Raw genomic sequence first — 26,041 nt, 5'->3', positions numbered from 1 at the left:
AACGATCCTGTGGTGATAAATACGCGCTCATCCATAAACATTTTACATTAACACGTTGATGGCGTAGGTCTTCAAATAATAGCGGATAACCACAAGGAAGTAGCTGCCAATGATAAAAGCAGACGCAATCAAATAACAAGCTCCGGACGCAGAGGAGATGGGGGGGGGATCAATGTTAGTTGAGCTCACGCTGCTGTTTTCCTGCGGATCCACATCTCATATTAGTAAAGGTGTCAGCTTTGTTTCCCTTTATTGAATTTTGTTTTATGTATTTCTGTGTGTGTATGACCACTGCGAGTGTAAATTACTCCCTATAAGCAACCCACTCTCCTGTTTGTTGTTGAGCTCCGGCAATTCTTCCTGCCCTGACAGTGTATGTGTGTGTGTGTGTGTGTGTGTGTGTGTGTCTTTGTGTTTGTGTGTAGATGGAGCAGCATAATAACAAGACCAGGAAGACAAATATGTTTGACAGACAAAGAAAAATAAGAACAATACACCTCTGATGGACTAACATTCTCTCGCTTCCTTTCTTCTTGACCTCTATCAGTCTTCCTTTTATGTTGTTCCTCGGCTTGTACACACATGCATTTTGTGCAAAAACAAACTCGCGCAAGCAGAAACAACTTGAGTTATAGTTGCTCCTTTTGTCTTGTCCTCCATCTAGCAGTGAATAACTCACATGGAGGTTTGGAGAGTGCCTGCACAGCTATTTGTGTGAGGACCGATTTGATTCTGGACTTGCTGACGCATCTCCAAAGTCCGGTTTGAGGGTTATGACTTTGTCTTAAGAGCCACATTGTGATTATTAAACTATCTGGCTTCCGCCTTGCAAATCATTTTAATGGTGCACCAACTTGTAATTGAAACAATAGCTGCTCTTTCATTACCACTCTGGTCTTTCTCTTGGACTTTACTATGTAAAACACTGCTTCTCTAAAGTGATAGCGTACATTGTTCCAATTTATTTCAAACGTCACCCGAAAAAAATTGAGCCCCATTTATAAAACTTGCTCATGCATGACAACGTTGCTTTTTTTGGGGGGGTGGGGGTGGGGGTGGGGGGGGTCAATTGTTAGGGGAAGGATTATGCTAGTGATGGGAAGAGTAATTTTCCAGAAAAAAAAGCAAATGAATGAAATTGCTTCCTAAAGGAGACGAATCTGCTATCGCTAATGCCCACTGACACTGTTAACACCATTTCCGAGTAGCAGGCTGCAGCCACATGAGCGCAGAGAATCTGGACATGCATGAGTCTTTAAGACCTCTTTAGTCTGTCAGCAGGTTCTCTGTCCCCCCCCCCCCCTTATAACGCCTTCTCCCGCTGTCATCATGATTCTCTTCTGTACGCACTGATCAATAAGCCGATAGTCTTTGAAGGAAGGACCTTTCATCACTTCCTCAGGCATGTCAGCCTGACAGGTGGACAGGCAGACGGGCTACAGAGGCCGTGGGGAGCCGTCTCCTCATCAACAAGTAACCAGGGCAGCAAAAATAAAGGAGGACTAAAGCAGCTGCACTGATGAAACTGGACCAAAGCAAGTTATTGAATTTTAACTTTGTTAGTTCACCGAGTTCCCTGAGAGTGACCTGGACTCGTTGTCAATAAAAACCACACACTTAAGAAAAACATCTCCCATTTGTTCAATAACAATACTTGCTAATGGTTCTCTCGATCAGCCTCTAATGGTTGCTGGAGAAATAGTCAGTTTCAGCTAAACTGTACAACCAAATGGGACCCTTATTGATCCAAGCTGGTTGTCCTGGGTCCCTACAGCTGAAGAAAAAACTGGTCTGGTATTCAAGCAGCAGTGCTGCCCAGTGGTCGATGGATGTATCTGCAAATACGTGTGTGTGTGTGTGTGTGTGTGTGTGTGTGTGTGTGTGTGTGTGTGTGTGCAAGGTCAAAGGCCAAATGTGTGTTTATGTGTTGAATAGGGGCATAAGAATGAGTCCCTAAAACCTAGAAACGAGTTTGCGTTGCTGAACGTCAGGGTCCCTTGTCGCCCAGTCAACAGGTTTTTGGGTTACTTGCCTGAAATCTGTGTTTCACATTAGCGTAGCATGTTTATGGCGAGACACTTCATTTTTTTTGCACGAATCCATAATCCACTGGAACAGTCCCGTTGGCTTTTGATGGACATGCTAACTTCCGTGTTGACCAGCAAAAACACATCGAATGTATCGTTACTTTGTTAGAGACCAGCAGTTGTTTTTTTGTGTTCATGCTTACAAAAAACGGTTTCATGGCTGAAACTGAAACGTAAACGTCAGTGTTTTGTTTGCTAAATGCAGTTTCACGTTCATTAATTGCACTAATTAGAACTTCCTTTCAATTGTTGCAGGGCAGCTGAACCCACAGAACCCCATGAGTTTGATTTGGGTAAGTGAACCGCTTGTGTGGATTTGAGTGAGAATAAATGGTGCAGACACACACACACACACACACACACTCAATGAAATGCAACTTCTCAGAGACAAAGTTGTGGTCAGCAATTGTTTTATGCATGAACAAATGTTCAGTGACACACGCATGCGCACAGGCACACACCCGGGCAAGCGTGTGTGCTCTCTCTCTCTCTCACACACTCACACACACACACACACACACACACACACACACACACACACACACACACACACACTAAGAGGCTGTTTTGTTCTTGCAGCCACCTCTCTCTACTGTCCTTCCTTCCTCTGAATACTAAACACTGCTGTTGACTGCCAGGAATGGCAGGGCTGATCTGTTTTCACGTGTGAAAGTGCGGCTCAGCTGATTGCTCGCTCTCAACCAACTGCTCTTTTCGGCTCTTCACGGTTATTTGATGAGGGCGACACTAAACTTTGGATTGCCGGCTGCTGTTTCATGTGAGCAGTGTTCGTCTCCAGGTGTGTTCTGTGTGTGCCGAGTTTTTTTTATTTTTCCCCCCTGTCATTCCATCAGAGTACTTAGGTTACTGTTTGTGTTTGTCCCTCAGGGAAGGACACACACACACAAAGACACACACATCGTGTCCCCTCTCTCAGGAACACGAAGAGAGAACAGGAACATGTCATTAAAAACACACCATGTTCTCTGTTTTGTTGCATTTGTATTAACCTGTTTTTCATATTTTTCCACCCATTTTTGTGTCTTTTTCCGTTTCTTTTCATTTTTTGTGTTGGTTTTCTTTTCCCTTACATTTTCTGTTTTTTCATCTTTGCCATTTGAATTTGTTCGTATTTGCACTCAGCATATTTTTGTTCATAAGAACTTTTCAAGTTTTTTTTTAAGATATATTAGTTTGAAAGGTATCAGATCCCAGCAGCCCTTGTATTGTGTATAAAAGTCTTCATTTCTAGTGTGAAGTTGTACTTCTTCCTCCTCTTCATTGACGTTTCACAAGAATTGGCACCTGCATTGCATTACTGCCATAAGATGTACCAGAAAACCTCAGCGCGATACCAGATGAAGAAACTCAAATCAGCAGAAGAGATCTTGGGAGAAAGATGGAGCGCAGTCTTGGATCATCGTCGTCTTCAAAACTGACCGATTCATCTCATTTCTCTTCATGACTTTTGGAGGAAAGGTCACCTGCTTCACCAGAGCAACAGTCGCAGAATAACCAGGGGACTTCTAGTAAATTGCTAGATTCGTGGAGGTCAATCTCTGATCTTTATCCTGCTTTCTCTAATTATTGAGTAAAAAGGGCATCAGAAATGGCCTACAAAATTTTTTTCAAACACGGAGGGCGCGTGATGAATTGGCATCGCTGTGAGGTGAACAAAGCCGCCTCTCTGTAGGGGAGTGAGCCTGCCCCAGGCCGCTTCTGTCTGTTTCAAAGTTACAGATCCACTTCTTCCTGAACCGTTCTGCAGAGGAAAATTGATCGATTTTTCAATGTTTGTGTGGCGGGAACCTGCTGCTCTGTTTCCAAATCTTAAAAACCGTGTGTCAAGAGGCAGTGAACAATCCTGATGAATGCCGAAGCATAGCGCTTCCTCCTGAACCGAAGAGGTGCATCATCAGAATTCTACTTTCTCTTATTTTTTTTTAAGAAGAGTAACAATCACTTGACTTTCTTCAACACACACACACACACACACACACACACACACACACACACACACACACACTCACACAAAGAAACATAACTGATTTGTAATGACATGGTTTCCAAGGTGCTGTCGTGCAATTTTAACTCGCTGCACAACGTGCTTCCAAGAGTTTGATAACTTCACATGATTTCCGGGAGGTCATCCAGTTCAAAACTCAGGAACCTGTACAAACATAGTCAGGGACGTCCAGCGGGTTCACACTGGGGCTGCAACGATGAGTCGACTAATAGTTTCAACAGTCGGTGACTAGTCGACTATTAAAATAGTCGTTAGTTGCAGCCCTAGTTCATACAGCCTCATCCATGAGGCGCCGTCTTCCTGCCTCAGATATCCTCCTTACCCTGCTGCTGCAAGCTCACTCAGCCAAGGATGCCTTCCAACACAGAGGCCGCTGGTTCGGTTCCCCATGTTGGCTCTGACTTGGTTCGGCTTGCGTACAGCCAGAATTGGCCGCGTCTGCAGGTGGGAAGTGTCTTGGTTGATGCATTCGCGGAGGGAAATCCTCCCACACACTCCTCGATAAACCATAACTGGAGCGAAAACAAATGAACTGGTAAATGTTCAACTGTGGAGTAAAAGAGAGGGGGGAAAAAGATTTAAATACATCCTCACTCAATCCTTTACAGCATTCATGGCGCCGCTGCGCTCTACGGTAGCCTCCCTTTATTCATTCAGCTATCGGTCGCCAGAGGCTTTCATTTCTCCCCTTTGCTCGCAGTCCTTCTGTTTATTGTGCACGAATCTGTCAGCCTGAGGGAAAATGAACTCGTTACTTTGTTACCTCCAGGGATGAAATGATTTCGGTTTTCGGTTTTACTCTGCCACCTCTCAACCTGAGTGTTTTTATCCAACAAACCCATCCATTATCTTTACTGGGCAGCACAGACTGATGCACATCAGTAGCTTTGGGTTACTGGGAGAAAATAATAGAGGCATAATCAATATTCCTCCATTAGAAAGCGATAACATCACTCCTAGGTGGGAAAAAGGCAGGAAATCAATGTTTGGATTTCGGACATGTTAGTCACTGCCTATGGTATTGGCGTTCTGTCCATATAAACTTCTACTTTATAGTGAATGTGACATCTTGTTTTATCATGTTTAAGACATGGTGTAGAAGTAAAACAGTTCAATCAAGATTTTATTAAAAAAAATAATTACGTGTAAAAATGTATATCACATAAAGCTCTTGACCGATTCTTGTCAGTTTGTCATCTCTAATGGCCTCTGCCTGGATACAGAGGTGCGGAGGAGTGGATGGGTGGTGGGTTGTAATTGCTTTGAGGAAATCAAAGGGGAGCTGTGTGTGTGTGTGTGTGTGCGTGTGTGTGTGTGTGTGTGTGTAGCCACCATAAGGATATATTGGCACCGACTTCGGGAGCTCTTGAATTGTCCTCTTTCACAGTCTGTATTTGTATAAAATGAGATCTTCCTTCCTTCAGCCGTGAATTACCTCCATTTCTCTCTTCATTTCCTTTGGCCTCGACAATTCGCGCACACACTCACACACATTTACTATTTTTTTTCCTGCCAAAGTGTGTGCGTGTGTGTGTGTGTGTTTGTGGCTTCAACTCAGTTAACACATCCTAATAAGGTCAGGAAGAGCAGAGATGGAAAGATATGTTTCTTTTTATCACCACTTACCCTTGTAACCTTTACACACACACACACACACACACCTGCCAGCCCTTGAGAGATATTTATATAGCATCGACTGCTTTAGCCGTTACCTTGCGGTCACACAAGAACCTTATTTACACAATCTAATTTTTGACCTTTGGCCTGTAGATGGAGAATGTGAGCAGCAAGTCGGTTGCAGAAATGTTGCTTCATCCTGTCTGGACCGACACCGACCTTAAGTCAAGCCATGAGGAGACAGAGATGCTGATATCCCTGAATTTGGTTATTAAACATCGAACAGATTTTATACGTGGAGTGAAAATACAACCAGACTCAGCGTCTAACAGGCTTTACATAAATTCCACCCAAATTAAAAGAGCAGATGAGGGTCGTCGCCAACGAAAGGATAATGATCAGGATCTGTTGTCAGACACCAAACTAAGTGGGTGTAGTCACTCTTATTACTGTTATTGTGCAATTTAAGTCAGCCAGCCAGTCAGCGGGGAGTCAGACAGTTAGAGGGTGGAGCTATCAATGCTGTGCTCAATGTAGAAGCGTCCCATATCACCCCAGATTATACCAAAAGTATGTGAGTAATAAAAATATACGTTATTATCTCACCAGCTATACTTTCACGAGTTCATATTCCATTAATGGCTGCTCCTTAACACAGACATCCTTCACTATAATCAGTTTTAAATATTTCCACTAGTATCATATGCTTGGAGTTTTTCCACAGAGGTCTGTGCGTCGAATGAAAATGGTTTGAAATATCAAAAAAAACAACAACAACGTTGAAACTGATATTGCTGGGTAATTTGTTCGATCTGGAGCCTGCCGACAGACAAACCAACATCCTCCTCGGCAGAAGGAAGCAGGGACAGAGAGGCGGGCTTTGTTCTGCCGAGCTGTGGCTGAGGAAGAAGGAAAGAAAGAAATGAATTCTTGATCAGCAGGATACTGAGGACGTTCCTGCACTCGGCCGCTGCGCATCTCCGCTGTTCCCTCACTGAAACATGAAGTTCAGCTGAGGCGTGTTCAGTAGTTTTTATGTTCTGTGCCGTCACACGCAGGGACGGTGTCATCCATGAAATGAGAGTCGTCTCGGTTTTGAACTACCTGGAGGGACCGCTCGTCAAAGATGGAACAGAGATAGGCAACGAGCAGCTGGACCTGGGAGCAGAGAAAGGTTTGATTCTGTGGACAGTCTGCTCTCCTGCACTCTGAGGCCATCTGATGAATCTGAATCAGGATATTGATCCAAAAAGGGGGGGGGGCACTCCCTCAGTAGTTAGTCTCTCACAGACCTCCCCTCCCTCACAGGACTCCCTTCTTTCTTTCTACTCCATCGCAATTTGAGTCCCGTCATTCCTCTGCCTGCCTCCCCCGGCTTCTTCCACTCTCCCTGCCATCCATCTCCCTTTCCGAACACTCCCTCCTCTCGCTTTGGTGTCACTTTCTCTCACATGTCATCTCTTCCAGTCATGCTGTTCATGTCCACCTCTTTTCCTCTTCTATTATCTTCTCCTCGCTCCTGCCTTTCCTCCAATGATTGCCCCCGGTCCTCTGCTTTCCTCTCCCTCCCCTGCAGTTTCATGTCTTTTCCTCATCTTCATCCTGTACTTCTTCACATCTTCAGCATTCTGCAGATTTGTGACTGCCTTCATTCTTTATTTTTCTCCCCGTCTCCCTCCCCTGCAGCTATTTCTCTTCCTCCTTTTCCCCTCTTGCAACTGAATCTCTCCAAACTACAGATTTCCCTCTGCAGTGCAGATTTATCAGCCCACACCCAGAAGCTTTTCATCCTCCGTCCCGCCCTTAATCAGTTTGACCTGGCTGCGATCTTCCATCTGATAATCAATCTGATTTGGAATACTAATCGTATCCAAAGGAAGATGAAACTGCTCGGCACGGTCAAGTTGACCTTTCATCTGTGTCATTTGTCTTTTTGAACCCCCCTGGTAGCAGAGAAGAAGGTAGTTTGGTTGATATCTCAGTCTCGTCTGCCTGACTCATGGATTCTTTATCTGACTGCAGCTGGTGCAACTCAGAATCTAAGACCTGACGAAACCTCTGGAATATCAGCAGGCTGACTCTGGTGCTGCCCATGGTGCTGAAGGGGCAGACTGATTCACGCCACATCACTCTACTCTTAGAATCATTCGTTCATACTCCGGTTGCTAAAACTTCCAAATGAAGCGTCTGGCATACGTCTGTCTTAACTGGATTATTTGGTCTTGTCAGCACGTTATCGGATTATGTCCCGTTGCAGAATATTAATTTACATCTCCGCATGTTCACTTGACAAAGAAGCATTTTCAGACCTTTGGTGGAAATGGGACTGGTGTAGCTGGCGCTGAGAACAGTACCTTAACACGTTGCCGTGACGACCTGGAGGTCGAGCAGCACAATTCTGATACTTCTGGGAAGTAGGGTTTATGTGATTGTGTCACATTTTTACTGTGATGCCTTCGTGTTTTTGTTTATGAATGAGTTCATCACACTTTACGTGACCTGGATGTTTATGGAGTTGCATGCACACTTTTGTTTTCAACAGTTTGAGTCGCAGAGGGCGGCCTGGTGGTGCAGAGGTCAGCACTGTGGCCCCCCAGCAAGAAGGTTGTGGGTGGAGCCCCGGCTGCAGCACGGGGTCTTTCTGTGTGAGTCTCCATGTTCTCCCTGTTCCTGCTGGGTTCTCTCTGGTACTCCAGCTTCCTCCACAGTCCAAAGACATCAAGAGGGGACCAGGTTAATCCAGACTCTAAACTGACCGTAGGCGTGGCTGGGAGAGCCAATGGTTGTCTGTCTCTATGTGTTGGCCCTGCCATGGACTGGTGACCCATCCAGGGTGGGCCCCGCCTCTCACCTGAAGGCTGCTGGGATAGGCTCCACCCCCCGTGACACTTAACAGGATAAGAAGTAGAAAATGGATGGATGTCTCGCCGGCATGACACAAGGAGACGCCACATTGTAGTAGTTGTGAAGTTTCAACTCATTTCATTGTGAATTTTTGGTCTAAACCATCCTTGATGCGCGTATGCATCAATGTAAAATATCTCTGCACTGAAATTGGAGTTCTGTGTGTTTGCAGCGCAGCAGCGAAGTATAGCACTGCCCTCTCATGACGATCCATTTCTTAACTCTGACTACATTTTTCTGCTCATCTTGTTAAACACTAAGTGAAGGGAGGCTGCTCCCCCTCAGTGATTGATCTCAATGCATGAACACGCACAGCGGTGTCAGGGTGTCCTGACCGACGCAGCTTCTACGGCAGATCATTTAGGTGTGTAACCTGACCTGTAGCTTCAGCTCTGAAAACGTGACAGCTGGTTGTGATTACCAAGGAGCAGAGGTGGTGTTGTTTGGGTATTTGATGAGTACTAAACACACACACACACACACACACACGCACACACACACTGTAATGCGCACAGTAATGAGAGGAGTATTAGCTTGCAGGGAGGAAAGGCAGGCCATTGTAATTATAAAGGGCAGCTGGCGGTGGGAGATGGTTGGCACTCGTTGACTCACACACTCAATAAAGTTCGCTGAGCAACGAGAGAGGCAGCGATGGAAGAATGCAGCTGGCATGGAGAGAAGGAAAGGAGGGATGAAACAGGGAAGATGAGGGAGACATTTTTTGTATTTAATGTTCTACAGTAGTTGTGATGTTTCGCCAAGTGTTCGCCGCTACAGTGTTCTTTACATGTTTAATCTGGATACACGGCACACTGGGACCGCTCAGAGGGTATCCCATTCTGTGTTCTGCGTGTGTGTGTGTGTGTGTGTGTGTGTGTATATATGTGCATGTCCTTTGTCCCTATTTAAGACCAGGAACCATGGTGTAATGTACTTGGAGTAAATGGGGTAGGTTTCATTATTCTGGGCACGCCGGAGGATAACTGGGGTGGGATTTGTCCCTCAGTCACGGGGGTCCCTGGCTCGGTCTGAGGTGATTACCATCAAGATGACCTGGTAGCATGAGGGTGTTACAGGCCTCCCTTTCTGCTCGCAGACCCACCGATGCTCATCGGTGAATGTGTCAGCAAACCCCTCCCCCCACCAGCACAACCGCCTCAAAATCCTGCAGTGTGTGTGATGTGTCTTTACTTCCAAATCCCGTTTTCAGATCAGCAGGGAGAACATCTTTGAAGATTCTCCTTGAATAATCCAGCCTGAAGTTGTTGTCGTATGAGTCCGTAGATTCGTTGTAGGCGTGTTTCGGATGTAACGCTTTGTGATGCCTCAAGATGAAAATGTGCCTGACCCACATCTGTTTTTTTAGGATAAACACACCCATGGGTGCGCACATCAGAGCAAGTCCGTACGCTAGTTCAACAATGCTGGTGCGAGGTGAGGAAAACGAATCTCTTCAGTCTGTTCATCTGTTCCACTGACTGAACGAGGGTGTTGGTGGTCGGTTAAAAGCCGTGCAGGCAAGCCGGCAACTCGACTCTATTTTTGTGTTCCGTCACCTTTTGCAGAGCCGCTGATTATTCGGCGATGCAGACGTTAACAACAGCAGAACAACTTTGTTGGAACTTCTTGTTTGACAGGTAAATAAAAACCTCTGCTGGTCGTGGTTGATGAGACACGCTGCGGTCACCTGAGCTCATTTCCATTTCCGTGTCACGAGGTTGGGATGTAGCAGCTGCTGTTCCCCAGCTGAAAGGATAAAAAAAAAAAATTAAAACCTTGTCATTGGTTCTACTGGGCTTTGGTGCTTCTTTGAAGTCCAGCTGTGATGATGTGAGGAAAGTGAAAGGAAAAGCTCTCATCTCTAAAATGGGAACACGATTGTTTGCCGTTCATACATCAGAACTGGGTCAGAAATGTTGAACAGTGCCTCTCAGTGTCTCCCTTAAATTTAGCAAAACAGACTAAATAATTTTTTCAAAAATTGACGACATTTCCCAACCCTGCTTCAAAGTTACAGTAAAGGGAAATTAACAAGTAGAGCCGGCAGGCAACCACCAAAGAAACACGCCACCTGGTCTTGGACCAGGTGAGCTTAAAATGTTTTTTTTCACTTCATGCATCCAGGTGGTGTACAGATGATTGGAATGTGATTGAGCACAGCTGCGTTTTGATTAAAATAACTCTCCTTTACCGGAGTAGAACTCATCTTGCTGCTTCACTGGTAATTGGTTGATAAATAATGAATTATTTTTTAACCCTAATGCTTTATAACAAACATTTACCCTGCCATAAATAGAGCATACTTACTGCAGCAATCATACAAAGAGCCATTAAGACTCCATCTGCAGCCTGATGACCTTGAGCCAGAAGTAAACAGAGTTTTCACCTCATCAGTGCGTTGGTCGGTTCAGGGCGATGCCCGGTGAGGGAGGATGCCACTTCACCAGGAGGCACGGCTGTAGATTTCAGTAAATCTTTGGCTTTAAACTCCTTTCGTTGCGATGCCGTCACATCAGTGTATGATGTTTTCGGAGGTGCTCGTCAGGGGGAGCAGAGCTGTTATTTGATACAGAGATGATGATGGGTTTTCCCCTTTCCTTCTTAAAACTTCTTGTACAACAATTAAACCAAACAAATTTTGGCCTTGAAGCATTTGAACCTGCCAAACAGCCGTGGCAGGAAAAAAACAAGGCATGAATAAATAAATAGATGGATAGAAAACCTGCAGTAAAATCAGACGGAAGGAAACCTGGGGAAAGAGGAAGGAGGAGAGGAATAATGGCAGCGAGCGGAACAGCAGGAAGTTAAGATCATCCTGGGGCATCGAATTAGTTTCGTCCAGGTTAAATCGCATAATTTTCTCTGCATGGATTAAAGATTGCTACCTTCGAGTCCCAGTTTAAATGTATTATCTTGAAGTAGCTGTTCTTCAGTGGCCCTGCAGTGCAAAATTGATGTGACTGTTACAGTTTAAATGTTCTCTAAGAAAAAACAAAACCCAAAAACCATTCCCTGACAAAGCAACACAGGACTCCCCCACCTCAGGCTCACCCACCAGCACAGATCGAGTTATGTTCATAATGGCGCCCCTGCTCCGTCTGTGGCTGGTTCCACTAGGCACAGGACAAATTCAGGTGAGCATCATTTCCAGTTAACGCGTCTATGACACAAAAACAAGTGAGGGGGATGTGGCCAGGATCACCGGGGGGGGGGGGGGGGGGGGGTTGTTCTCCTGTGGTTGGCAGCGATCTCTTATTTCTTGCACAAAGAGACTGTCTCTCAGTGGAAAGTTTTCTGGAGTCTCTTGGAAGTGGATGGATAAAGAACCTATGACTGTTACAGCTGGAATTTTATGTTGTGGACATCATTAGCATGTTGGGGGGTTTTTTTTTGGTAGATGAGGGAGACATAAATCAACTTTTTGGACCATCCACATAAGATGCCTCCTGCTGGCCATTAGACAGAATGCTGTTTTAATGCTCCCGACCTTGGCTCCACCTATCAGACAGGAAAGCGCTGTACGCTTAATATGCAGTCAATGTATCAGAGGGACAGACAGAGGATTAACTGAGGGGCTGCACCAGTATGATAAAGAACATTTTATGGAACTGCGAATTATGCAAACTAGAGGGAAACCAGTGGAGGACATGGAGGACAGACGGCTGCTCAGCTGCTGAAATCAGGAGGGAAGTTAGCGAGCAGCGACTGTGAAGGGAAAGTATCTGTCTGAAGAGAGCAGCCGGAGCTTGTCGGTGACTGGTTTTAAAAATCAGAGACCTCATTAGAAAAGGGCTTCCATTTGTTTTCCCTGCCGTCTCAGTGGACGGACGTGAAGTCCAAGTCAAATGTTTGTCTCGTTGCTATCAAACTGTCTTCAGTTAACTTGTGCAGGGTACTGAAGCGAGGCGGCGTACGAATTATGTTTCAGCCTGAGACGGCATCATGCTACACTCGCCACTGACACATTTAGGAAAATCAGAAATTTTCGGAGAGAATAAAACTTATCTTTTGGCTTTTGTGGTGACAAATCCGTCTGTGGCATCCCTGTAATATTGTTTTTCAACTTTTCCAAAATGATGGAGTTTAGTAAAAGAAGGTCTTGCCATTACACTGGAAAAGTAGCCACTCAAGGAAGTTGCGCGTAATCAATCCAATGAAGTATTTAGCTTGACCTCAGGGGTGGTGCAGCAGTGATTCATTGTGTGTGTAGTTGGTGTTATTTGCGGTGTGGATTATGTGGCTTCTCAGTTTATCGCGAATGATTTAAACTGTGTAGATTAGTCAAAGAGAAATATTGAATCTTATTGGGTAAATACAGGGATCGATTGAACAAAATGTTTGTTAAAATGTTTGCGTGGTTTTACTTCCTCGGTGCAGGATTTGTGGATCTTTTACATTAATCCGAAGTCTTCAGATTAAAACACACCAAAAAAAAAGAAAAAAAAGAAACATTTGTTGAATTTTCAGTTTAAAATGAGTGAAGTAAAGGACGATGAGATGACATGCGTCCCACTGCATCTTTACGTCCAATGTAGAAGTCGAAGACATTGAATTGTTTTGTGTCAGGCCTCCTGACAGCGATCTGTCAGTCCAGAACGTACAGGTGGAAACATCCGGCACCGTCTCTGAAAATCTTGCGATTAAAATACTGAAATGGGTGCGCATATGAGCGGCTGAGGGTGAAAGCGTAATATAGCAGTCTGCTCATAACATAGCCTGTGAAGGGCTCTGAATGTTGCTGATTGATGGTATTTGATAGTGTGTAAAATATGCAGAGTGCCCGTTTCCATTAACTCCTCCAGAGAGGTCCCTGCCCAACCGAACGAGCGGTCATGGCAAACAGAAAAGAAGATTTACGAAGACCTCTGCTGACGACATGAAATGAAACGTAATTCTTGTCAGCATTTCCACTCACACATGGGCAACACAAAGTGCACTGTTCGTATGTTTATGAGGAGATCTCGGAACAATAATTCTACTGTTAACATTTAGCAGCAGATGCTGCTCCCAAAGGTGACTTTCATCTCCTGAGATGAAATCTGATCTGAAAACCCATTAAACCCTCAAACAGACAGTGGAGGACTCGTTGGATCAACAGCAGGCTGGGATAAGATCTTAGTGCACCACACATACGTTTAATCTCCGTATTCGTGAATGAAAAGTAAAAGTTCCGTAGTGTTTCATACAGATATTTCTGAAAAGATCAAGGGTAATTATGAGATGATGTCCCAAGTATTTATTGGTCGTGCCCCCAGACTGCAGAAAGATGTTTCATTTTCTCTTTGATGGGGACGCATATGAGATAAAAACCCTCCACAATCCTCCAGGATGGAGCTCAGCTGCTCAGGAATTCATCGCGGGCAGCTTGTTGTCGTCGCAGCACAGCAGGCTGGATAGCTGTCTAATCTCCCCTAATGCGGAGTGTTCATGTGAAATGGATGATTTATAGATCAACCTGATGCTTTAACAGAGCGGCATGTTACTGAAAATAACGGCTCAACCCTCCATCAGTCCAGGATGCTTGGCTGAGTCCGCCTCTCCTTTCGAGCAGCTCCTGCAGATTACAGCGCAATGTTAAGCAAATGGTTTCCACTGAGCCGTGTCATCATAATCCATGTTTTTCGTGGCACACAGACGTTAATGAAGGTGCAAGTATACAGAGGTGGTTGGGCTGAATCTATTAATGCTGCATTCTTGGATGATAGCAGCGACAGCTTGAGTATGAAGCTGTTGGACACACAGAACCCCTGCAACACGGTTTTTGCTTTTTATTGAGGCGCAGAAAAATAACAAGTGGAGGAATAAAAAAAGTGAAAGGCTGATCTACTGTGGCTTCAGGAATTTATTCCAGGAAATATAATGGGTCACATCTTTGCTCTCCATGAGCTGCAGTGTCTGACGTTCATATTCCTGGTAAAGGGAACAATTTACATACGGATAAAGACTATTGACTCTCCTCTTGAATGCCGAGGCTTCAACTCGTTGGCTGTGTAATCCGGCCGGTTTACAGCGTGGGATTCTGCACAGCTCAAACACTTTTATTAATTTCTGTCGGCTACAAACAGACAAATACAAATGCAGGTTGTTTTGTTTTTGTTCCAAAAAATATATAATCACAGTCTTCCCCTGGGCTCCCCTGTGGCTTCAGCCTGACAAACCGTGTCACCTACCTTTATACATCCAGTCTGTGAGAATCTGCACCGCCTCCAGTTGGCTGTCTAGTATAAATACCACGTCCCAGTTACGTACTGTACACTTTAACTTCATGGTAATTAGTATTCATCATTTAGCTTTGGGAGCAATCAAAACAAACCGTGTCTTGACGTCTCATCTGTCCTGTAAATGTCAATTAGGGCATTTATCTGGAGGCTGTCATATCACACTAATCATCTTTCCTCCTCATCCAAGAACAAAATGTACCAGTAATTAAAAGAATGAGGGAGATTGAAATCCTGAGTGTGTTCCGTCCCTCTGGTGGCTGATGTGGTTTTGTCAGGCTGAAACACAGCAGATGGGATTTAATTTGCTTGGTTAAAAACAAACAAAAAAAACCAAAACACAACGACTTTAACCTTCAACAAGTGCTGGTGTCGTCCATGTCAGGGGTTCCCAAACTGATGTCGGTAGCTCGGAGTTCCTCGCTTCAATGAAGGGGGGCCGGCTGGCCTCCTTGCCAGTGCCTCTGGCTCTCATTCTGTGGTCCAGGGTTCAAGTCCAGTATCTGATGATGGATCAGGATGCAGGGAAACATGAATAATTTCATTTCTGTTCTGTTCTTCAAAGGTAAATGGATGTCAAGTCGGGCTGTTGTTACATCAGCAAATCAATCATGTTTTCTAATCCGTCTTCTGATTGGCGCTCGTCCAGCGTCGCAGCCTTGACCTCCGTCCACCTTTCTTTCACGTTTGGACTTTACTGCCTGCAAAGTGTTTATCTGCTCATGAGCTCAACTTTATTTTGGTTCCACAAATCCTTATTTTGTTTGTTTTGTTTTTAAATCAGGAGAACCCAAATGTATGTATTGCAGCCGTCTCAACATGAGAACTCTTATTTGCAGCAGTGCAGTTGTTGTTTTTTCTTTACCTGATGTGCTTTGGCGGTTGGTGAATGGGCAGAGATGTATCAACAGACAGGAAATGGGGAATTTATTATATTTGTGTGGAGAGAGAGAGATGTTATCACAGCGATATCTCAACTGAATCATATTGTAAAATGTGAAACCAATGGACCGCAGGGAACTTGATGAACTATGTTGACCAATGTCTATATCAATATCTCTGCTGAATTCCCGTCATCAGAATAAGAGAATTTCCTCCTCCTCCATAGAGCGGCTGCTGTGCTGCAGGCTCCGTGGGAGGTGTATTGAATACAATTATCTGAACACGACGTCTCAGGTCTCAGCTGGAGTTGTCGCCGCCTTTTTACTGAAGCTTCTTCACTCGTCAGAGTTTTAGGAACCTTCCCCGTCGAAGCCGTCTGTGAGACAAACACCAACGCCACTCATTAGAATCACAAATCCCCCAAGATCACCCCAAAGACACAGTTTGCCTTTGCATGAATTAAACTTTCCTTTGAGCTGAAGGGGGAGGGGTTTGCTGGAGTGAGAGGGGATGGATTACAGGATCAGAATGGAGGAATCATCTTGTTCCATCACCCAAAACCACTTGTACTACAAAACTAACTTGGCATGAACCTAGTTAAGCATCTACTCTTTCAGTACTCATCGCACTTCAGCATATTTGGATGTTATCGGCACATTAAAGGATTGTCATCAGGTACATGTATTTGAGTTCGAACTCTAAATATTGTAATTCAAGCAACCAAAAAGAGACAAAATAATAAGAAAACACAGATTTATAGCAGGAGAATCTTCATTGGGAGGCAGGCACTGATGGCTCTGCTTGAGTGAAACATTTTTGAAACTTTTGTCACATAACTTTAAGGCAACTGTCAATTTGGCCAAATAACTATATAGTGATATACATAGGGGATGCAGGATGTTTGCTATTCTAATGGATGAGTTCAATAAATTAATACTATCGTGTCAATCAATATGGATTTTTGGAGAAACCAGGACCTGGAGCAGACACCTGATAGTGTTTCCTCCTGTACCTCCAGCTGGTGGAGGTACAGGAGGAAACACACGAGGCAGGAGCTGATTGGACAACAGCAACGGGGCGGGTCTGTCAATTAACAGACAAAACACAGCTGATCAAATCTGTTCAGAGGAACCGATCGGTCATTCAGCTCAACGCCTGATGATTCACACGTCTCCTGCTCCTCTGCAGCTTCGCTTCCTGGTTTCCTTTTGTCTCCTCTGGCTGTTTCCCACTCCGTCGAGAGCTTTGACGGTAACGCTTTGTTACTGCTGTAACCTGCCGTTTAAAACACGCTACGCCATCTCCTCCATCTCACCTCCCGGTATTTGGACTGCTGCTCTTTCATCTGAAGAACAAGGTTTTTTTTGTGTAACGGCGCCCAGAGAACGTAGCAGCATTCAGTTCCTGCCGTTGTCACTCCTGCTTGCATCACTGTTCTAAACAGTGGACTTGATGATTGTGTAGGTAAATACATCGGTTTTTTAAAATTTCATAGATATTCAGAAGGAAACCATGCATATAATAGGTATAGATATTCTCCTACATACAGATTGCAGTGGTTCACGCATGCTTTTTTGAGTTTCTCCTCCTCCTGGCACCATCAAACTAATCGTCCAGTCAGTGTTTACATTGAAACAGAAACATTAGAGCTCCTACGTACTTCTCTAATCGTCACTATAATAGTAGCAGTAATGACTGACAATAAGAGAGTGGCGCTGAAATGATTCCTGATACCCAGAAATAAATTAACCTTAATTCCCACATCTCAAACGCAGTGGGATTTTTCATCAGTTTGGGGTTAAATGCCTGAAATATGTTCCAAGGTTGAAACTAGTTCAGTATGTTTTGTTCTATGCCTTCAATGTGGTGGCTAAACAGCTAAATAAATGCTACAGTACTGTCGAATAGTATCTGTTAACTGCTATGCCTCCGTTACGCGAATACAAATAAATCAGGATATACGTGCCGGCCTCCCTGCTGGCCCTCCAGCACCTCATCCGAGAGGCAGAAGGAGGCTTCACGCTTCCCTGCAGGCCACACGTTCACTTCTCACTTCAGAAAGCAACATTCCCGACCAAACATCACATTATGCTGCTCTGTTGCCTTCCTGCCAACCCCAAATGTCACTGCAGCTTCTCCAGTTTGAAAGCTTGTGCTTGGCGTCATTAGCACCTGTGAAAGCACATCTTTTCATAATTGGCCACGTCATCCCGCTGAGCTGTGGGTAACGCCGTCCTCCCAGCCAGCGGGAAGTAAAACATGGTTTCTCTGAAACCAACACGCATTCAAATCTTCCCTGGGAGACATTTCAGCCTCGGCATCATGAGCACCAGCAGAGAAAGAAGCTTGATCCATCAAGGAATACTCTTAATGGAGATGATGTTTTTTTCATAATCAAGCTACAGAAACTGAATAGACTCCATTGATGTGTTGAGGCAGATTTATGCATCTGTCTGAGCTCTGCTTTTCAGTGCAGTGAAGGCTTTCACTTTAATTTACATCCACATTTATCATGCTCCCAAATAAATTACATTAATCTTGTTTCATTCACTTGAGAGAGCAACAGTCAGCGTGAGGGGAGGCGTCACGCTGGAAATGGCTTTCTTGGACCAAATCGCACGTATGCATGTACGACACTATGGGAAAAGGGAAATATTATTATTAATTAGCCCATTTGTTGTGCTTGGAGTAACTGTGTTGCCTTTCAGTCTCTTTTGAGAAATTGAGGCGGTTTGCTCCAGAAGGAGCTGACGACACCTGCTGCGCGTTATCGTTGCCATCATATAACCGTTGCCGTCACAAGCTTGCATAGCTGCGATCTTTACTGTCACAATGGCCACCAGCACCCCCGTGTAGAATGGTAAATCTCACATTTAAATGAAGTTAATACTATGCAAAGATGGTGAACTGTATTAGAAATATAATTCGGGGTTTACACGATGCACCTTTAAGAAGAAGTTTCAGTAATTCAAAGCCAACACATGCTTCATCTACCAAAATATAGGATTTTATTCTCGTGTGGCTGAAGTATCAGTACAGAAATGTGAGAGGAAATCATGATATATTGGTTTTATTGCACAGTTTTGGTCATAGTAGACACCAGTGCTGTGGTATTACACCTGTCCAGGAATACTGGTGGGCTAAATTGCACACGAGTTGGCGTCATGTTGTCCTTGATTCAGTTTAAAGCGACATTATGACGTGGATTTCTCGGGAGACGCGCTGTGACGTCACAATGTCACGTGTGCCTTTGTTGCCCGCCGTTAACCTCTTAGGCCTTCAGTGTTGCTGGGGGCCAAATTCTAGTGCCTAACACCACCCAAGACAAATCAAGACTAGCTCAGCAAGGAACGGGTCTATGGGCAGGATCTGGGACCTAGATGAGACCTAAGAGAGTACCACCCCTGCGTCAGCGACATTGTTGCTCTTACCATGCCTGAGTGATTTGGGATGGAGCAAAGGAAACATCTTTATCAACCTTGGCTATTTGTTTTTCTAGCTTAGACAGTTAAAACCTGATCCTACCAGCTAGTAAGGGTAGAACCACATGGACACTCCTGGGTACCAAAAATGTTTCGAGCTTAATCCTGTACCATTTTCTGGACCCATGGGTGGGTCTGTGGGGGTAACTCTGCTATCGTCCGACAATATCCTGTTTAGTGCCGCGTGTGCTGAAGAGTAACTTGTACAGTATGTGGACGGGACTCTACAGATGTTGTTTGCTGAACATACGAGAAAATGCTTTGACTTTATCTCGAAAACTTTCACACCAAGCAAAACCCATCCTGTCCATCAACCTTTACGCTTGGAAAAAGAAAAAAAAAAGGTAAATTTTTGAGTAAAGAATCAAACGGACACAGTCACATCCGTAGAGCCTTGCGCTGGCCACTCAAGTGACAGCAGAGGTGCGATTCAGTCGACAGCCCCGGTGATGCCGGAGTGTCTGGAGTAAATTGGCTTTACGGTTGATTGAACTGCTTTGCCGCTTGTTGAAATAGCTTCCAAGACTTCCATCTGAACCTGCGTAGCCACTCACAGATGGTCAACTTTTTACCTTCCCCTGAGAAACAGAGGGTTCTGACTGGCAGCAGTTGAGGTGAGTTTCCAGCCAAAGTTCAGAGCTTTTGGTTTGTTGGCTGCCAAAACACAGAGTCGCAGTGTTGTGGTTTGAGTCTTGAGTGGGACGGGGTGGCTTTCTGAGGAGCTGAGCTCGTTGTAAGTTCAAACACTGTTGATTCTCTGTGTGCCTGAGCCAAAACCTGTAAACAAACAAACACATACAGTGCTCACACACACACACACACACACACACACACACACACACACACACACAGGCTAATATGTATACACTGGCCATAGAGAAGCAGAGTAGGTGACAGATTAGTATGGGAAAGGAAATAATGGGCATAAATTATTCAGTGTGTGTGGGGGGCTGGGGGGGAGAGAAAGACAGATGGTGTGAGACTTTCAGTTGGGAATATGCATCATGCAGGATTTAGTAATTCTGAGTTTTCCCTTCAGTGCACTTTCTGCCATTTATCTGAGAGCAGGTCACAGAAGCAGTAGTAGTAGTAGTTGTAGTACTACTACGACTAGTAGTAGTAGTAGCTGGTAAGCAGCAGCGTTGTCTTATTTGCAGCAGTGGGTATGCTACGATGATTCCAACCACACACATACTACACACTGTAACAACACCCAACAACCACCATCGTGATCACAAACACCGAGTGGAGGCTCCTCCTGGTGAGGCGTTCCCAGGGCCAGCAGGTTCTGGTCTACCACCTCCTCTTACTTGGCCAGGGCCTGGAGGTGTCCTATGCAGATGGGAAGGAGCAGCAGTTCTAGTCCAAGTTCCCCGTGGATATGTGAACTATTCACCCGTGTCTCTAAGTCTGCCCTGCGGAGGAAACCTAGCTCAGCTTCTGTCCGTAGTTTCATTCTTTTAATCAGCTGTCAAAGCTTAAGAAGGGTCGAAGCAAGCTGAGACTCCCGGCTCCAACCACACATCCGTGCACATCACTGCTGATGGTGCACCAGCCCCACAACTCAAGCTCCTCCTTACCGTTACTCGTGAACCCCGAGTTACTTGATCGCCTACACGTGTGGCAGCAACTCACCTCCAACCCTAAGGGGACGGTGCAGACTCTTGTCCTGACCTTATCACATCGACCTCATCCAGCTGTTCCTGGTTGCAGCCTGATGAGGCCAACAGGGTTTTCCTCCTCCACCAGCTCGATCCATCCAGCCTCGCTCAGCTCTTTCTTGGATAGACATGTAGTTGGCTCCAGGGAAAAGGAAGAAAGGTTGGGAACCGCTGATGGACACACAAAATTTTTAATTACATATGAAGGCACACATCTGTAGAGAATGCTGTAGATTTATCCTGATAACCACTGAGAGATGAGTTGAGGCGGGGCGGGGGGGGGAGGTTGTAAGAATGTCTGTGCTTTCATCAGCTGGTCTGGGGTGAATTTACTGCCTATTTTTATTTAAGGATGGCGGTCCAAGCGTGCATCAGCAATCGTACGTGGCTGGAACAGAACAGAAGAAGAGGCCACAAACCCGCAGAGAAATAACAGCCGTCTTTGCCGGTTACCAGTGAAAAACGGGTCCTGAAATATTTCTTTCTGTTGGGCAAGTTGTAATTTGTTCTTCAGCATCAGCTGTGTCGGCCATGTTGCTGCTGTTCGCACGCAAAGATGATATTTCTGAATATCCGGAAAACAACCGGTCAGTCAGTTGAGTTAAAGATTGGTGACTTGGGAGCCTATGAGAAAAAGGGAATTCCATGTCTCTTTTTGCGCATTTGGTGTTTTACGAAACACTTAAAGCAAGAGTACATTTATTTTTTCCCATTTCCATTAACTTTTGAGATGATATTTCAGTTTTATTTAAGCGGTACTTTGCATGGAGTTCTTGGTGGTGGACAAAACGTGAGATAATGCTCATGGAGTCTGATTTGTAAATAAATAATGGCAATTTGAATGTTGTGTACACAGAAATTGCCGAGCTAAAAGAAAATCTGACTGTACTCAGTTGTAAGGGAATATACTGCCCTCTACTGTTCCGGATGTCAAAAATACTTGAAAACGAGAGAAATTCAATTAATTGACCTAACTGAGTGATTAATTTAGTTCTGGGGGCAAACCGCTCAGGGAGCAATGATGAGACCTTGCTCAGTGCCGGAGGTGTCGACTCCTCAGCTTCCTCTTATCGTCTCGTCCCGTCCTCATCCTCCTGCTCACTGCTTCGCTGAGCCATCTCACCTGCTACGTTAGATTTTAATGAAAGAAAGGAAGGAAGAACTACTTTTTTTTATCTGACATCTGACATTCTCCTTCGTCTCATCCTGCAAAACCATCATGTTGAAACCGCCCTTTGATCCGTTTTTACACGATGAGGTTGATATTGAGGAGGAAGAGATGTCAGCGAGGATCAGTGGCAGGGATACGTTTAACACCACACTGAACACATTTGATGATTGCCTCCATTAAAAAAAAAAAAAAATCACTTTGATCACCCAGAGAAATCAGTTCACATTGATCAGCTGATCAAGTGATTGCGGTTGTGATCACCTGCAGAAAAACTGATTCAAAGGAATGAAATTTGGAGGATAGTGAAATTACTGATTGAAGCCACTTTTCAGAAACAATTTCACAAATGCAGACGTGATGTACGTAAATAAGTGTCAAGAAGAGAGCAATATAAGGATGTTAGGAGTCATAGTTGGGAATGGATTGACAGGAAAGTACATTGAGGAGAACAAGAGGCTGTATTGTTAACGCACAGAGAGCTGGACGGAGAGGGAGAGGCCGCTACAACAATGGACCGCCAGTGTAATTAGGGAAGAGAGAGACATCACGCAGAAATATACAAATTGAGAATGATTAGGAGAGAGAGAGAGAGTGAAAAATGCCCCGTAATGAAAGACAACAGAGAGAAAAATGCCCCGTGAATACATAAACACTATATAATTAGGAGTGAGAGGCTGCGGCTGAAGGTGATGGAAGTAGAACACAATTAAGAGGAAATGAGAGAGAAACAGTGCTGTTTTGGGAACAGGAAGTCTCCAGTGGCCTGTTTATGTAATGTGTAGAATAAGAGAAGCCCTGATGGAGTTTACAGTGTCATCCCACGCTGAATGAGTCCATCATAGCGTGACGATGGCCTGCGGCACTTCACTCCTCTCAATTACCACCAGCTGCCGATTTATTTTATTTTCTGAATGAGGGAGGAAAGGGAGGAGAGATAGGAGGCAGGGAGGGAGGGACAGTATAGGAGCAGAAGTGCACACATCATGACGCAGGATGCTGTGAGGCTTTACATTCTATCTGGTGGCAAAACTGTTTCCCGACCTTTGTAAAACTTTAATGAATAAAACAGCATTGAAAGAAGCCTGTATTTGTCAGGGTGCAGCGTTGGGTTTCGCCCTTAATTATCACATTTTTTTGCAGGTCAGAGAGCAGAACAGCTCCTATAACAGGTTGCTGTTGTGCCGGATTTTAAGAAAAACTCCGGCCTGATAAGGACAAAGAACGGGGACAATGGTTTCACCAACATGACGGGATCTTTTTCGTCCTGTTTCCTATCATAAAGTCCAATGCAGTCCATTTTATGTCAGCGCTCACCTGGCCGGCTCAGAGCTGATTTAAAACAGCAGACGGACTCTTGTTGCGCTATTTTTCAGCTCATGAAAGGCAGATTTGTATCGATTTGGAGAACTGCAGCAATATTAGCTGCAGCTTTGGTGGGTTTCATCCTGGTGCACTTATGGTTTAGTTTCGAAGGCTTTAGGTGACTGTGTCTGCCGTATATTATCACCGTAGTTCAAACTATTTTGTGTCTTGAGCTTCACACATTTTCAGACGTGTCTTCCTGGCCATCAGGGAAAACGTGTTCGGATAATTGAAGCTGTAAGAACTTATGCAGATGAGGTAACAGCGTGGTTTGTAGCCTCACGGAGCGATGCCGATGGGGGAAATAACAAAAGACTTTCAGTTATTTGAAGTCAAGTCATTTGTTAACACGGCAAGCCAGTCAATACCACACAGGAAGAAACTGTTCACATGCAAATTATTTAAAATGCAATCGTGGATAAGAGAGTTCTTGAGGGTTTGTTTAAATGTATTGTCGCTATCAGGGGGATCTCTGGTTCCTGATGGATCTTTTGTAGTTCATAAACTATTTGTAGGGATTTTATTCTGTGATAAAATGAGACTTCAATGATCCCTGAGGTCACACGGATCAACTGGGAGACGCAAAACCGAACCACTGAAGTATTTCATCCTACATATGTCAGTGGAGCAGTAGCTCCATGTGACACGTCTGTTCTTTTACATAAAGTTCTGCATGTAGCTATAAGTCTTCTTGCGAGGCATAAACAAGTCTAATAGGAGCAGAATCCAGTGTCACAACTGATCTAGCTCTTGCAGACGGCCATTCTGCTGTACAACATGCGAGCAGACGCAGCAGCAGCAGCAGCAGCAACGCAGGTCAGAGGGATGATAGGAAGCTGCAGGCTGAATGGCTTTTCTCTCCCACAACAGTCAAAAACGCCACACGGGCTTCGAAACAAGCACCTACCGACAGTTTCAGTGTGAGGGATGCGGCGCAAACAAATTTGTCAACAGAATTGTTAGGAAAAGTAATTGAAAAGCGTCAGTTCCGGCTTTGCTTCTTCTCAAGTGTAATCGTAGTTCTCTGCAGAACTCCGCCGCTTCATCCTCAGTGAACGGAGTCGAGAGCTTTCCAGTTTTTTTCAAACGGCCACCTCAAGACAGTCATGGCTGAGTTATGACCATATACACCTCAAGTATAAAGCCGTCCAATTGCCTGCCTGGCTGTGTAAACCTCCACAACTTACGTGCAGCGTATTTCCATCCAGTACACATGATATAATCACATCCGCCCATCTACATCTCTGCTGCATGGATTTGCATTTAAATTGCACCAGCCCAGCGATGCAGTGGATGCAGGAGAGGTTCGAAGTGCCCCCCCAACATGAAAAAATAAACATCGAAACTGATGGATGTTCGCACATCAGAAAATTACGAACATGATAAGATGATATGAACATGGATAGGGTCAATTACAGCACAAGTCTCATACCTGAAACTGTCAGCAGGAACAGTTTAATGAAATTCTGAATAAGTCACGTTCAGAAAGAGCGATGTTCAACGTCCAGAGTCTCAGTGTTGTCATTTGTTAAAGTGCAGTTGTCGTATCAGAGAAGCAGGCAGATTACTCCCCTCTACTGTAGCTTTAAACAGCAACAAGGTGAGACTGTAATAAAGACAATACGAGGAGGATGAAGAGAGACATTAATGGTCCTTTTGGCATAAACAGTTCTTCCATCTGAGGAGAGAGAATTCACCTCCTGGAGAAAACCAACAACAGCATGTTGTGTTTGTTTGTTTGTTTTTAATCCACAAAAGATTGTTATGAATCTTTCACTCAAGAGTGTTGAATTAATTCCTCAGGATTTAGCTGTAGTTTAATATAGATGCAGTATGCACAGGTCACTTTGTGCAGAAGGTGTCTGTGGTAGTGTCAGGATATGGCTACTTGGGGCTACTTAGCTCATGTGACATTAGCTGGTCCTCAACGTGTGTTGTATTTACTTTTGTGTCGACGTGGAGAGTATTCTCCCCTGGCAAAGAGGAGAGGAGTACTGCTGTTGTTGAGCTACTTTACTTACTTACTTCCTACTTTACTACTAAACTTTACTTTAAGTACCAGTTTCGTGAGAGGTATTTTAAACCTCCATGCGCTGACTTTTTTTTTTAAAACAACTTCTGCGTGAGTGACATAGAATGACAGAACATTTGTGATGTCATGGTTATATTACATGCTGATTGGCGTCTGCAGCATAACGACACACAGATTCCATGTAACCTGAATATCTCAGTGTGTATAAACGCTGTCATATCGCGTCTTTGCAGTGATTTTGCATGTAATCTACCAGCCCAACTGCATCACGACTATTGATGACCCAGAACTGGGTCTGAGCGAGCTAACCTTAATTAGCAAACCTTAGCTTTAGCGTACCGGTCAAATGGAAAGGTGGGAACTTTGTTGAGCTTCTTCGCCCCATGAAATTCCTTCAGCTCAGCCAGCAAAAGCCGGAGCAGTGTTCACCCTGATGCTGCACCTCCGTCTGTCACTGAGCACCTGGAGCCGGTACATCTTTGAAACTGGGAGCTCACCATCACACATTCTTTTTGAAGACTGTATTATTGTCCGCGGTCCCAGTGGTTGTGAATTTTTAGGAGAAGGAACACCTTTCTTCCACAACGTTCTAAAAGCTA

General features: G+C 44.6%; 1 protein-coding gene across 5 annotated transcripts in view; it reads left to right on the top strand.

Moving 5' to 3' along the window:
• Positions 1-26,041, top strand: part of slc8a2b (solute carrier family 8 member 2b) — a 132,804-nt gene that overhangs the window by 50,383 nt on the left and 56,380 nt on the right. For 2 of the 5 annotated variants that reach the window (XM_086216750.1, XM_086216749.1), the window contains exon 2: positions 2,343-2,380. The exons of 2 other annotated variants lie outside the window; for them this stretch is intronic. The gene's annotated coding sequence lies outside the window, so the exon portion shown is untranslated. The remainder of the gene's footprint in view (positions 1-2,342; positions 2,381-26,041) is intronic. One more of the 5 variants, XM_086216751.1, reaches the window with a different exon arrangement.

This window comes from Aulostomus chinensis, chromosome 10 (assembly GCF_037954235.1).
Source record: "Aulostomus chinensis isolate RoL2024-O1b breed Wild chromosome 10, RoL_Achi_v1.0, whole genome shotgun sequence".
Lineage (NCBI taxonomy): Eukaryota > Metazoa > Chordata > Actinopteri > Syngnathiformes > Aulostomidae > Aulostomus > Aulostomus chinensis.
Note: the sequence above shows the minus strand (reverse complement) of the source record. Positions and strands in the feature narration are given on the sequence as shown.